The 14,664-nt window shown below is 47.3% G+C and overlaps 2 long non-coding RNA genes across 2 annotated transcripts; both read right to left on the bottom strand.

The window, feature by feature from the left end:
* Nucleotides 1–508: 508 nt before the first annotated feature.
* On the bottom strand, nucleotides 509–6,663 carry LOC119087389. The gene is made up of 3 exons (XR_005090817.1): nucleotides 6,588–6,663; nucleotides 1,345–1,604; nucleotides 509–799 (listed from the first exon to the last, which is right to left on the bottom strand). It is a non-coding gene; the product is annotated as an uncharacterized LOC119087389 (long non-coding RNA).
* Nucleotides 6,664–11,592: 4,929 nt separating this feature from the next.
* LOC114681672 lies at nucleotides 11,593–12,454 on the bottom strand. The gene is made up of 2 exons (XR_003732933.2): nucleotides 12,215–12,454; nucleotides 11,593–12,057 (listed from the first exon to the last, which is right to left on the bottom strand). It is a non-coding gene; the product is annotated as an uncharacterized LOC114681672 (long non-coding RNA).
* Nucleotides 12,455–14,664: the final 2,210 nt, after the last annotated feature.

Below are 14,664 nucleotides of genomic sequence, written 5' to 3'. Positions count from 1 at the left end.
TGACCAGGGCTGGGTGTGGTGGCACACGCCTTTAATCCCAGAGGCAGGTGGATCTCTGTGAGTTCAAGGCCAGCCTGGTCTACAAAGAGAGACAACAGCCAGGTCTGTTACACAGAGTAATCCTGTCTTGAAAAACAAAACAAAACAAACAAACAAATGTGACCTAGGGCCTGTGAGCTGCCTCAAGGGGAAAGGCCTTATTTTCCTGACAATAATTTGCAATTAAAGAAAAAAAAAAAGGCAACTGCAAGAGCATAACCTGTTGGTCACACCACCAAATCCAGGACCACTGAGTGTCCTGATGCCCGCCCACGCCCTCCAACCCAGGCATGGCTCACCCTTGCCTTCATCTGGCTCTCCATCTGGCATAGCAGAGTCCACAGAGACTTGTGTGTGGCAGGTAAAGAGTGTCAGAATTGAATGCAGTTTGAGGACATCCAGTTGGCGTCTGTGGTCCAGTCTGACATCGGAAGTGTTGGGCAGCGCAGTGTACAAACTCCAGGAACAGTACGATATCATTGCTGTTGTTTTTATTTCTGATCTCAAACAGCTGGGTGCTCCAGACATTACAGAGAAGGTGTCCTGGCTAGTCTAAAGCTGCACAAAGGGTTAAGAGTCGCGGTCATACATAGCCGATGGTGTGTCCATGTGCTGTGACAGGTTAAAAGAAGAAGATTCGGTATAAAAAGAGGAGAGGAATGAAGAGTCCTACAATGAGGGAGATCAAGGCCAAAACAAGGGTGCGATCCGAGGCAACTTGTGCCTTTTCATGTTCGTTCTCTTCCTTGTAGACTCTTGTCTGAGTTCCGGGGGAGAGGGAAAAAGGGGAAAGATGAGCTTTAAAGGATTCCCAGACAGGGGCTGGAGAGGTGGCTTGGTGATTAAGAGCCCACACTGCTCTGGCAGAAGTCCTGAGTTCACTTCCCAGCACCATGTCAGGGGCTCACAGCTACCTGAACCTCCAGCTCCAGGGGATCGGCACCTTCTTCCAGATGCCAAAGGTGCTAAACATTCACATGTACAAACAAACACATGATGCACATGATAAATTTTTTTTTTTCCGAGACAGGGTTTCTCTGTTTAACAGTCCTGGCTGTCCTGGAACTCACTCTGTAGCCTAGGCTGACCTGGAACTCACAGAGGTTCACCTGCCTCTGCCTCCCGAGTGCTGGGATTAAAGGGGTGCGCCACCACCACCCAGCTAAATCTTTTTTTTTTTAAAGGGTTCTAAAATAGAGGGTGAAGTGGGGAGCTGAAAGGACCCAACATGGGGTGTGGGATCTGAATCTAGGAAGCAGGGGGAGTCAGGGTGGAGAGGGATGAAGGGTTGGTATAGATCGCCACCTTGTGAGAGAAGAATAAGGCAAAGAAGCCCAGTGGAGGGAAGCAGCAGATGGCCAGCACAGCTGGGTAGTGGTACTCCGGGGTCTCCTGGATGCTTCGAGGACCACTCTCCTCATTGCTCTGGCTATCTTCTTTGGCAGGCATAAGTTCAAACACCTGGAGACAAGTGAGGGCCTCAGGTCTGAACACGGGTTTTGAATTTGCCGTTCATTCTTACTTCTCTCTTTAAGAAAAGATTTTGGGGCTGAAGAGTGGTAAATCTGAAAAGCGCAAGGAGAGAGACACCAAATGATTATCCAGTTAGAGCAAGCTTTATTAAGTACTGTCCAGGAGGATGGACACTGGCTAGTCTATACCTGGGATTCCCAGAGAATGGTGCGGAATTAGGCTAATTGGTCGCTCATAAAGGAAAAATCCACAAGGCTATGTACTTCCCACTGTTGTTCAATTAGGGGCAATCCTGATGTACTTCCTGCCTACCGATCTACTTAACATGTGATCAAGCACATCCTGTGTAGTTGGAGCAACCAACCTTGTTTACTAAAGTGAAAACTCATGATTTGTTATCTTACATCAACAACAGCTCCCAGCATGCCAGGAAGTTATCTGTTCTTGTGCAGTGGGGCTGACAGGTTACCTGTAGCCCTTACAGAGAGACAGCTCAGTGATCAAGAGCACTGGCTGCTCTCCCAGAGGACCCTGGTTTGATTCCCAGCACTCACGTGGCAGCTCACAATCACCTGAGTCCAAGGACATCTAAAGCCAACTTTGAAGCAAGCTTTAATTAAATACTGGCCAGGTGGATGGGTTCTGGCCAGGTCCAGACCCAGGTTCCCAGGAAATGGCCCAGAATCACAGTTTGCAGAGGCTTAAGAAGGAACACCAATAATCCATTGAATTTCCCATCGGGTCCAATCAGGGGCAAGCATACATCCTGACATACCGCCATCCTGTGAACCTCTGCCCACTCAAGCACATCTGGGTTAAACAAACTTTAGGGGAACAAGAACATGTGGCTTGTTATGTCCCATAAACAACAGCCTCCAGCATTTCAGAAACTGTCCTTAGGCAAGGGGCTTACAGATTAGAGACATTTTTGTTTCATGGGTGTCTAAGGCACAGGGGTTACAACTTAAAATGTAACTTTGGCTCTCACAGTTGTGAGCTGCCTGACGTGTGGTCCTCTGGAAGAGCAGCCGGTGCTATTAACCACTGAGCCATCCCTCCGGCTTCTGGTACTTCTCTTTTTCACCCCCACACATTTCCATTTGGCTCCTCTAACATCTTCACTGAGTTCCTTGAATATTTTCACTGGCTCCAACTCCCAGGATGTCCTGGCTAATCTTCATCACTCGCCGTAATTTCCTGTCCATCAGAACTCCCCACCTTCTATTCTGTAATCTCTCTTGGCATGTAGCCTTCCTCCTGTGCCCCCAAACTCCCCCTCTCTCTGTTTCCCCCTTTATAACTGCTTCCGTGGTTCACTTTTTGTCCCTTCTACTGTCTCCTAAATCCTTGACTCCGATGACTTTTCTCTCTAAAACATCCACTGGCCCCTTATAACACCATTTCCCAAACACTGTCAGCAACCCCCAAGCTTCCATTTGGCCCCTCTAAAAATAAGACTTTGTTCTATTTTAAAAACGACGGGACTCTGTGAGTTCGAGGCCAGCCTGGTCTACCAAGTGAGTTCCAGGAAAGGCGCAAAGCTACACAAAGAAACCCTGTCTCGAAAAACCAAAAAAAAAAAAAAATAATAAAAACGACGGGAAAGAGTCACACCACACAACAGGGCCCACGTGGGAGTTTATTGAGGGAGGGGAGAGAAGAGGCAGAGAAGGGGGCAGAGACCTGTCCCTGGGGACGAGAAGGAAGGAAGAGAAAGAAGAGAGAGACAGGAGACGGCTCGCCTTTTATAAGGAAAGTAATGAATGTGCACAGGGGGCGCTGTTAGTGACCGCTGGTGAGGTCTATCCTGTCAGGACCCTAAGGGCAGGCCAGTACAGATGCCTGAATGCTAACATTCCCCCCCCAACCCCCCACCCCCCACCCTTTTTTTTTTTTTGGTTTTTCGAGACAGGGTTTCTCTGTGTAGCTTTGCGCCTTTTCTGGATCTCGCTCTGTAGCCCAGGCTGGCCTCGAACTCACAGAGATCCACCTGCCTCTGCCTCCCGAGTGCTGGGATTAAAGGCGTGCGCCACCACCGCCCCGGCTACATCTCTCCCTTTTGTTTATTATAAAAAGGTGAGGGGTTAGAAAGGGGTAGCGGGTGAGGTGGGGATGAGGGCACCGTGTTCTCGAGACTGCTTCCTGCTGGCCCGAGGGGCGTCAATCATCTTTGGGGACTTGAGAAAACTAAGGTGCTGGCCACATCCTGGGGTAGCTGCTGTTCCACTTCACTGTCCAGGCTCTGTGGAACCATCTGGCATCCTTTGGACCTGGCAAGATGTTGTTCGAGGTAGATCCAAGTTGACTCCCTTGCGCTCACAAAAACAGTCCTGGGTGTTGGATGGAGAGTCCTAGCGATCCGATCCATTAGGAGGGAAAGTAGGGCTGTCGCAGGTGGCCCAGGTTCCAGGGTCCCCGCACGTCTCAGACTGCTGGGAGAGCCCATCCAAGTCACAGCACCAACTGTTGTATTTAAAAAAATGGCAAGAAGGAGTCACACCATACAACAGGGCCCATGTGGGAGGTTTACTGAGGGGAAGGGAGAGAAGTGGAGAGAAGGGCGTCAGAGACCTGTCCCTGGTCCCTGGGGAGGAGAGTGGAGACAGAGACGGAGACGGAGGTGGGCAAGGCCTTCCTTTTATATACGCACAGGGGCTGCTCTTAGTGGCTGCAGCTGAGGATATATCTTGTCAGGACTCTAAGGGCAGTACAGATGCTTCAATGCTAACACTCTCTAAGCATGGTGACACATGTCTTTCATCCCAGCACTCAGGAGGCAGAAATAGGTGGATCTCTTGGGGTTCCAGCCAGGGATATACAGTAAGACTGTGTCTCAGAAAGGGAAGGAGAGAGGGGGGGGGGTTATAATTTAAAAACGGCAGCCTTGGTGGGTTGGAGCCAAGGGGCTCAGCTGAAAGTCACCCATACCATGCGACAGCGCTCACGTGGGAAGTTTATTGGGGTGGTGGTGAGGGGGACAAGAGCTGAGAGAGGAAGAGAAGAAGAGATGGGAAAGGGGGAAGGAAAGGGGGTGCAGATGCTGCCTCATGGGAAGAGAGAGGAACAGAGAGAGAGAAAGGGGAGGGAGGGGCTTGCTCTTAGAGGGGACTTAGCAAATTCTCAAATGAGCTGAGCTAGGCAGGATGATGACATCAGGATCCTGAGTAGGCCAAAGCACTGCCTGCTTATTGGCCAGGTCCCCAAGGTGCTGGGTAGGTAATACTTAAATGCTAACAGGGAGTGAGTGAGGGAGAGAGAGAGACAGAGAGAGAGAGAGAGAGAGAGAGAGAGAGAGAGAGACTGTCATGGTGCTTCATCTATAACTCTAGCACTCTGAAGGCAGAGGCAGGAGGATTGTTGAGTTCCAGGTAATCCTGAGATTCATAAGGAGATCATGTCTCACAAACCAAAGACAAGCAAACAAATAAATAAAGGTGGCCATGGTGGTTGAAGGCCCAGCAAGAGGAGTCAAGCCTGTCTCAGCCGCATAGCTACCAGGAGGCCAGTTTGAACTACCCCCAAATTCCCGCGAACAAACAAATGGAACCAACAAACCAGCCAAAACCAAAACTCAAACAGAAAACCCACCAAGGGCTGAGGAGATGGCTCGGAGCCAGTGTTCACAGCACAGGTGTGAGGACTTGAGTTCGGATCCCCGGCACCCATGGAAACCCTGGGATGGCGGCACATGCTTGTGCCCTCCACACTGTACGGCTAGAGACAGGCAGATTCCAGGGACGGCCAGCTCTAGGTGCAGTGAGAGACGCTGCTCAACAACAACAACGTGAGGAGTGACAGGAAGACACGATGTCAACCCCCGGCCTTCACAGGAGCACAGAACAGGTTCATACTTGAGCATGAACGTGAGCGCGCGCGCGCCACACACACACACACACACACACACACACACACACACACACACACACACACGGCTGGGGAGGTGGTTCAATATGTAAGGGCATTGCTGTGTAATCGTGAGGAACTGAGTTCAAGTCCTGCAGATATGTGTGACCCCAGCATGGGTGGGGGAGGGAGGTGAAGACAAGCGGATCCCGGGAGCTCCCTGGCCAGCTAGCCTAGCCAAACTGGCAAACTTCTGGTTCGGTGAGGGACCCTGAATAAGATGGAGAGCCACACAGGAAGACATCTAATGTATTCCTCTGGTTTCCACATGAGTGCGCGTGCGCGCGCCACTCTCTCTTTCTTACACACAGGCATGAAACAGAAAACAAAACCAAGTAAGACTCATGATCACTTTTGTAAAATCTTCATTAGAAATTCTCCACTCCCGGGCTGGAGAGATGGCTCAGAGGTTAAGAGCACTGTCTGCTTTTCCAGAGGTCCTGAGTTCAATTCCCAGCAACTACATGGTGGCTCACAACCTTCTGTAATGAGATCCGATGCCCCCTTCTGGCATATGGCAAACTTGCAGAAAGAACATGTTTTCATAATAAATAAAATAAATCTAAAAAAAAAAAAAAAAGAAATTCTCCACTCCCCTCCAAAACACTCGGCCACAGACAGTTCTCTCAAAGATCCCCTACCTCTTCCTCCTACAAATCCTCTGGGGTCCTCTCTAGTCCTTAGCTGTTTACCCATAAACCCCTCCCCCAGCTCATCACATGACTCCTTTAATCCTTTCTGTAAACTCTAACACCCCCATGTCTGCCTATACCCTCTTTTAAGTCTCCTGATAAAGCTACTCCCATTTCTAACTAACACATTTTCCCTAACCTTTCAAAAATTTTAGGTCTTATTTTATGTGATGGGTGTTTGGTCTGCAGGCACATCTGAGCACCTGACTGCAGTGACTGATGGCTGTGAGCTGCCACGGGGTGCTGGGAGTCGAGTCCTGGTCCTCTGGGAGAGCAGCCAGTGCTCTTAAGTTCTCCAGCAGCCTTCCCCTCCTTTTGAACTCCTTCCGGGTCCTTTTAGAAGAGCTTCCCTGCAGTGACCCTTTTCTCCCTGTGAATAGCACTCTCTCCACTGCCTCAGGATACCCTGTCTGCCTCCATTCATTCCCCTGTTTCTCCCTGGCCTACTCATTGCCACCTTCAAAAATTCCCAGTAAGTACCTGGAGCTGACATCCCTGGCCCAGGAAAGCTCTTAGCTACAAGCAACTCAATAGAGATTTCTATGGCAACAAGAAATCCCAGGCCGATTTCTACTTCTATTGGATGCTTGCTATAATGGAAGTTCAGTCCTGGATACTTATTGGTCAGCCTGAGAATTCTGGGTTCCACCTTGAAAACAGGTCTGTAAATAGACTTTCTCTTCAAGCTCCTTGCTTATTTATAGGTTCCTTCTGGGCACCTTGAAGCTTAGAAATGACATTTGAAGCAAGAGTGATGTAGGCCTCAGGCTGCATTAAGTATGCTTGAGGGTATCTGTGTGTGTGTGTGTGTTCTTGCACACACACACACACACACACACACACACACACACACACACACACACGACATTTATCCCTCCCACCCCCAGTACCTCTGGTCAGTGATCTCATTCATGTAGCTCAGGCTAGCCTTCAATTTGCTATGTAGCTGCAGATAATCCTCTTGCTGCCTCTGTGTGGTGCTGGGGATCAAACCAGGGCTTTCTGAAGTCTAGGCAAGCACTCTACCCACAGAGCTATGCCCCCAATTTCTAGTTTTTATTTTTACTTTTACCAGGCAGGATTTCATAAAGCCCAGGATGGCTTCAAACTCACCTGAAATCCCAGCTCTTGGGAGGCAGAGCCAGGAGGATCAGGAATTCGAGGTCAGTATCGGCTACTTAACGAACTCCAGGTCAACTAGATTCCCTGAGATACTGTCACAGAAAACAAATACAAAAAGGGCTGGGAGATAGACAGCTTAGCTGATAAAGAGGTCCCCCTCTCACCATCCTTTGGAGAAGAGAAAGGACTCAAAAAGAATCCACTATCTTTTTAAAGATTTTTTTTTTTATACTTACGTGTACGGATGTGTGTCTGTTTGTCTCTGATCCACAGTGGAAGCCTGAGGCATGAACCCCGTGTTCAGTTTTCTTGTGGGTACTGGGATTTGAACTCAGGTCTTCACACTTGAACTCCAAACACTTTACCCACTGAACCATCTCCCTATTGCCTGCCTCCTTTTGTTTTTTGTTTTTTTGTTTTTGTTTTTTGAGAAAGTCTTGGGTAGCCCAGGCTGTGTTCTCACTTGCTTTGTAGGTGAGGCTAGCCTTGAATCCTCTAGCTGCACAAGTGTAAGTTTGGATCCCCAAAGTCATGTAGAGAGCCAGGGCTGTGGTCTCTCTGTAATCTCAGCACTAGGGCACAGAAGTAAGTGGATCCTGGGAGTTCACTGGGCCAGTCTAGTCCAAATGGCAAGCTCCAGGTTCAGTGAGACACCTTGTCTCAGAAAGCTAAGGTGAAGAACAATAGAAGCAGATACTGGCCTCTTACCTCCAACACTCATAGGCAGGCGCACACATATATTCGGTACAAAGACACACACCCCAACTCACGCGAGGTTAAAAAAAAAGATGAAATTGCAGCTAACTACCAACAGGCGGCATTGTTGCTCACCTCCTGGTCAAATCGCGCCTGACCTGTTTTCCTGTTGGGACTCTTTAGCTGACTCAAGTCTTGTGCTTCCTTCTTCATAGTACAAAAGTGGGTGGAGACTGAAAAATTAACGTCAGAAGGTGCAAAGAGGTCTGCCGCCTCCTCCTCTTCTTTTTCTTTTTACTCCCCCTCCTGTATGGTGATATTTTATTTGTGCTGAAATGTGATTTTATTTGTATATTAATAAAGTTGCCTGGGGATCAGAGCTAAAAGCAAGCCATTTAGCAGAAGTCCGGTGGTGGTGACACATGTCCTTAATCCGATCACATGGCAGGCAGAGTCTCTTCGTAGTTAAGGACACAGCCAAGCGGTGACCCTAACCCTTAATCCCAGTACAAACCATAGAGTCCTGGAGGTCTGTATAGACAGGCAGTGACGAGGAAGTCATGTGGCTGGGTTTAGAGCCAATGAGAAGGTAGAACAGAAAGACATTAAAAAGATAGGTCACACAGGAAAAGGTCTCTTAGGGGAAGGACAGCAGTGACTGGTAAGCTAAAGGTGGTCTTGGGCTTCGCTAGTGCTCTGATCTCTTAGGCTTTAACTCTGTATTTGGCTCTGTGTTTCTTATTTACTAAGACTGTTTAAAATTTCTACTACACTCCTGAGACAGGGTTTCTCTGTGTACCCTTGGCTGTCCTGGAACTCCCTCTGTTAGATCAGGCTGGCCCAGAATTTAGAGATCCATATGTCTCTGCCTCCTGAGTGATGGGATTAAAGGCACTCCCTAGAGTGCCCAGCCCAAGTTTTTTTATATTTATTTTTATTTTTCTAAATTTGTGTGTGAATGTGTGTCTGCGTGTATGCCAATTGTGTGTGGTGTCAGTGGAGAGCAGAAGAGGCCATTAGATCTCCTGCAGCTGGAGCTACAAGCAGTTATGAGCCACTGACATGGGTGCTGGGAACTGAACTTTGGTTTTCTGCAAAAGCAGGAAGTGTTCTTAAACATTATTATCTATCTGCCTACCTACCTATCTACCTTCTTACCTACCAACCTATCTATCTACCTATTTACCTACCTACCATCTCTATCTATCGATCTCTATCTATCTATCTATCTATCTATCTATCGTGTGTGTGTGTGTGTGTGTGTGTGTGTGTGTGTGTGTGTGTGTGTGTGTGTTTTGAGACAGGGTCTCAGACTATTGTACTTGTTTTTCAAAACCCCCAGAGACCATGAAGGAGCTGGTTCCCAATGCAAGCACATAAGGGTCCTTTTATTCAGGTTCAACCTGGGCCACCGCATGGCAGATGGAAGGAAATGTGGCGGTGGCCACAAGCCCAGGTGTAGAGAATTTTTATAGAGCCAGGTGTAGAGAATTTTTATAGGGAAAACCATAAGCTGGGAATTGGCAATTTGGGATTGGGCAGAAGGGATATGGGGCAAGGTGACTTTTTGAAACTATTGGTCTAGACTTTGGGTGAGAAACCACATTTGAAACTATTGGGTTAGACTTTTTGGTAGGGAACCACAACCCCCTGAACAGGATTATCTGGATTGCTCAGAAGGAGATTATCTAGATATCTCCAAGGGCCATAAACTGTGAAGGCCTAGACTTGACTTTACAGGTTCCTTCCTAGGAAAAGGGCCACCATCTCAGACCACCTGCTGTACTTAGTTCCAGGAAGGACCTCAGGAATGCGCCATGACAACCTGAATGGATACAGAGTAGTATCCTCCTGCAGACATCCTGTTGCCTGCAGTTTATCCAATGCAAGCACAAAGGGGTTTGCAATACAAACACAGCAAGCCCGGGATTGGTCCATGTCCAGCACTCACTTCAAGGGATTTATATAGGAAAGGTTTACGTGCAGAGGGTTACATATCTTGGGATTGGACAAGGGGGCTGGGGTGAGGCAGTTCTTTGAAGTTATTGCTGAACTGTAAGCATGAGGTTACTGATAGCTAATGGGATGCAGGATATCTACAGAGACATACATTTTTTTACTTCCTATGTCCTGCTTTTGCTGAACCCAGGATATATACATCCAGATTTATTGTTCCAGTCCTATTTTCCCATAAGTTCAATTTCTGGTCAGTTGAGTCCATTACTCCCCATATCCTGTTTTGCCAAGGATATATAGATTTATTGTTCCACCTTATCTTCCCATGAGTTCAACTTCTGGTCAGTTCTAAAACTGATGGTCAGTAAATACCTTCGGGGGGTGGGGCATCTCTCAAGATGGCTACTGATTTTTCCCTTTCAGGATTACAAGTATTCCCAACCACACTCAGTTTATGCAGTCCTAGGGATTGAACCCAAGACTTCATGCATGCTAGACCAGCTATGTTCCCCAGCCCTATGAAATCCATTGTTATTCTTTCACATATTCCCCTTTGCCTCTTGCAGGTTTGATGTTGGGGTCTCAAACTATGGAAGAGGTGGTTCCTGTTTTCTTGATTTGGGTGCGTGCGTGTGTGTGTGTGTGTGTGTGTGTGTGTGTGTGTGTGTGTGTGTGTGTGTGTGTTCTGTTTGAGACAAGGTCTCATTTATATAGCCCAGGCTGGCCTTGAAATCTCTGTTCTTCTGCTTCTGCCTTCTGAATTCTGGGATTGCAGAATTATTATTCGTCTTGTTTTTGAGACAGGGTCTCACTATGTAGCTCTAGCTGTCCTGGAACTCACTCTGTAGCCCAGGCTGGCCTCATACTCACAGAGCTCCACCTGCCTCTGCCCAAGTGCTGGGATTAAAGATGTGTGCCACTATGACTGGTCAAGATTTCTGTTTTCTTTTCCTGCTCTGAGACACCAGAAGTCTAGCACCTCAGCTTGAAAGGGAAGTCATGCAGAGAGTGAAAATCCGTTTAGATTTCTGCATGTACTCCTGCTTTAGTAATTTGTATGTATGCTTTACAAAGAAAAAAGCTTCAGGAAATCAAAGACATGCAAGTGTTTTTATTTTTGAAAATATTTGTGTGTGGAGGTCAGAGGATAACTTTGGAGATTCCATCCTCATCTTTCACCTTGTTGAGGCAACATCGTTCTTGTTTTTACTAGCATGCAGTGTACTCCAGGCCAGCTAGTCCACGAGCTTCCAGCCTGCCTCCACCTCCCATCTTACCACAGGAGTGCTGAGATTACTCTGCATCCATACTGAACTCTGTTAATCAGAATTGCACAGCAAGTGTTTTTAAATACCTCAGCCATCTCCTCCAGCCCTCAGGACATGCAGTATCATGGCGTGTGTGGTGAGAGGATGAAAACCCATATATTCCCATTTTCATGGCTCTGGGCTTCACCATTATGACATTGTTTATCGTTTTGTTTTCGTTGGTCTGAGTCAGGGTCTCATGTATCCTAGGGCTGTCTTCAACTCACTGTGTAGCTCAGGCTGGTCTTGAATTTTTAATCCTCCTGCCCCTACTTCCAAATTCTGGGATTATAGGCTTGTGCTACAGTGTCTGGTACCATTATTGCAGTCTTATTTTCACTGGATCTAAGCAAACAGCCCCAGTGAAACCATTATTGACCAGAAAAACATCTACAAACACAGGCGAAGTCAGAATATTCCCTTCAACTTTATTGGGCTAAGAAATATGATTCTTTCTTTCTTTTCAGGAAAGAGCAGCTCAGTGACTTACACAGATTTAGGACTTGAGTGTGGGCCTCCACGGTGGATGGAGACAGCTGTGAAGGCCAAATGACTGTGAGCTGATGTGGTACAGGCAGGTGGCCTTGGGACTTCTTGGCCTGGCAGGTTGCTTAGGTGTTCAGTTTTAGGTTGGTGGGTTTCTTGGCTAAAGGATGTCTGAAGCACTGGGTTTCTTCTAGGTGGTTGGTCGATGTCTTAAGTGGGCATGTCTGTAGGGGAGTGAGCCTGAGGATGCTGGGTCACATAAATAGGACATAATAGTAAATGATGCCTAAACCCACAAGTATGCCAAATACATCCATCCAAATAGTTCGAGTTGAGTTCAGATAAGCATCTTCCCAGTCGCTGTACTGATTAGCCTCCTTGGTCTGTAAGAGTGGGAGCATGGGTATAGGTTTTTGAGGATCTTGGAAGAAGGGTTGGAGCCCTCCAGCAACTGTGGGGAGAGCCTGACCCTAGACCACGGGAGCAGTTATAGGTGGTAAACACAGGACAGGATGAGCAATGTCTGGGCAATAGTTTTACCTTAAAGGCGAAGAGGAGGCCTAACAATCCAAAGGGCGGGCAAAGAAGCAGTGCACAGATCGTCAGGAATATGTGAGTCCGAGCATAAAATGCCAGTTCCTCCGAAGTCTGTGGCCGGCCTAGTGGCTGCCTAACTTTCTGACCTGCGGCTTCAGCCATGATCTTTTCATGCAAAGACAGATCCTGGTGTCTTGAAAACAGAAAGCCAGATCCCACTGCACTCCCGGGGCTCTATTCAGAATCTTAAGAGCTCTACAGTCTAAGACCATTCTTCACAATGGAGTTAAGAGCACCTCTAGTTCTGATTGGTTGCTCTCAAGAAGTGGGCGTGGTCCTGCTGCTTTTAGGCACCTCAGTCCTAGGAAGGTGGAGCTAGGCTGTGAGATGGTAGTTCCTCCTGTACCTTTAAGGATTGGTTGTGGGGAAGACTTGTGTCTTGACTCTTTCTTCTGCAGAGTGCTGAGGGATAGAGCAAGGGAGGCCTCTGAAGAGCAGGTAGTAAGTCTGTAAGAAAGCTAGATTTAGTTGGGCATTGTGGCGCACATCTTTAATCACAGCACTTGGGAGACCGAGGCAGGTGAATCTTTGTAAGTTCAAGGCCAGCATAGTCTACACAGCAAACTCTAGGACTACATAGTGAGATCCTATCTCAAAATAAATAAATAAATAAAAAGAGGATCACTTTGAGGCCAGCCTAGTCTACACAGTGAGTTCAAGACCCTGCCAGGTCTTTTAATAATTTAATTATTTTTATTTTATGTCCACTGGTGTTTTACCTGCATGTATGTCTGTGTGAGGGTGTTGGGTCCCCTAGAATTGGAATTACAGACAGTTGTGAGCTGCCTTGTGGGTGCTGGGAATTGAACTCTGCTCTTCTGGAAAAGCAGTCAATACTTTGAACCACTGAGTCATCTCTCCAGCCCCTGCCTGCCAGGTCTTAATAGTGAAATCTTGCTTCTAAATAAATAAGAACCATAGGAGGTGCGGCCACCTATAATATGAGCATTTGAGAAAGGATTTCATACCGTCCAGGCTGGCCTGGAATGCGTTACATAGCCAAGGATGACTTTGATCTCCTGATCCTCTTGATCCATTCTCTGCCTTCTGAAGTGCCAGGATTGCAGACACGCTCCCTTGGTTGTGTGGCTGGGAGAACTGTCTTAAAGTGGAATACCACTTAAATGTAGATGTAGCTCAATGGCTTCAGTCCCCCAGAAGAGGTTTTTTTAAATGCAATTGGCATCAGAAATCATCTTTTGGGAGGGCGTACTCCTCAGATTCCTGCTGCCTCACAAATATACTACCTCCTCCTAGTCATTCAGTTACTGAAGTGCTCCTTGCTATGAAGGAATTCTTCAGACAAGGCTAAAATAACCAAACGAGTTCTTACAAGGGCCTTGGTCTTATTAACAAAAGAGGCTTGGGACCTGAGGGCTGGATGCAAGAGAAAGTCGCTTGTTTGGGTCTTGAAGCTGCAGGGGGCACCTTATTTTTAGCCATAGGAGGTCCTGACCAGAGAGTCGGCCATACTGATACACAGAACTGCAAGGCAGAAATTAAGCTTATGGGAGTTTGTTATGGTCCACAGGAAAATGAATTATAATTTTCAAGCCACGCGGTGATTAATGATTCAGGTGACAACCACCAGTGGACACTCATACAGTACCACTGGCAATCAGCTGGGTGGCTCCCTGAGCTGGCAGTTCTGGGAAGTGGATTCTGTGAAAGCCAAAGTGACTTGAAGTCCACACATGTAGACTCTAACACACATACATGTACACGCACACACACAGAGCCTTCCATTCACCAGGCAAGCACTCTGGCACCAAGCTATATATCCGGCCCCTTTTAACAAGCACACGCCTTTAATCCCAGCACTCTGGAGGCAGAGGCAGGTGCATCTCTGTGAGTTCGAGGCCAGCCTGGTCTACAGAGCGAGTTCCAGGACACCCAGGGCTACCCAGAGAAAACCCTGTTTTGAAAAACAAAACCAAACTAAAGCCAAAACAAAGCAAAAAGCCTGAGCAATTAAATACTAATTTTAAAAGATTGATTTTTATTTTATGTGTAGGAATGTTTTGCTTGAATGTATGTATGTGCACCATGTGCATGCATGGAGCCCAAGGATGCCAGAAGAGGGAATTGGAGCCTCTGGAACTGGAGTTACAGATGATTGTGAGCTGCCATGTGGGTGCTGAGAATCAAATCCAGGTCCTCTGGGAGAGCAGTCAGTGCTCTTAACCAGTGAGCCATCTCTCCAGCCCAATATGAAAAATTTTTATCTGTCTCTGGGTACACAGGTGTATAAAAATAGGTCTATAAATACAACATGTACTAATAAAAATCATAAGGTTACTTAAAAATGATTCTTGGGTGGTATTTCTGTCCTGTTTTGTTTCTCTGTCACTGTAGTAAAACACTGACCCAACTGATCTTGGGGAAGAAGAAAG

Source organism: Peromyscus leucopus, chromosome 1, assembly GCF_004664715.2.
Source record: "Peromyscus leucopus breed LL Stock chromosome 1, UCI_PerLeu_2.1, whole genome shotgun sequence".
Lineage (NCBI taxonomy): Eukaryota > Metazoa > Chordata > Mammalia > Rodentia > Cricetidae > Peromyscus > Peromyscus leucopus.
Note: the sequence above shows the minus strand (reverse complement) of the source record. Positions and strands in the feature narration are given on the sequence as shown.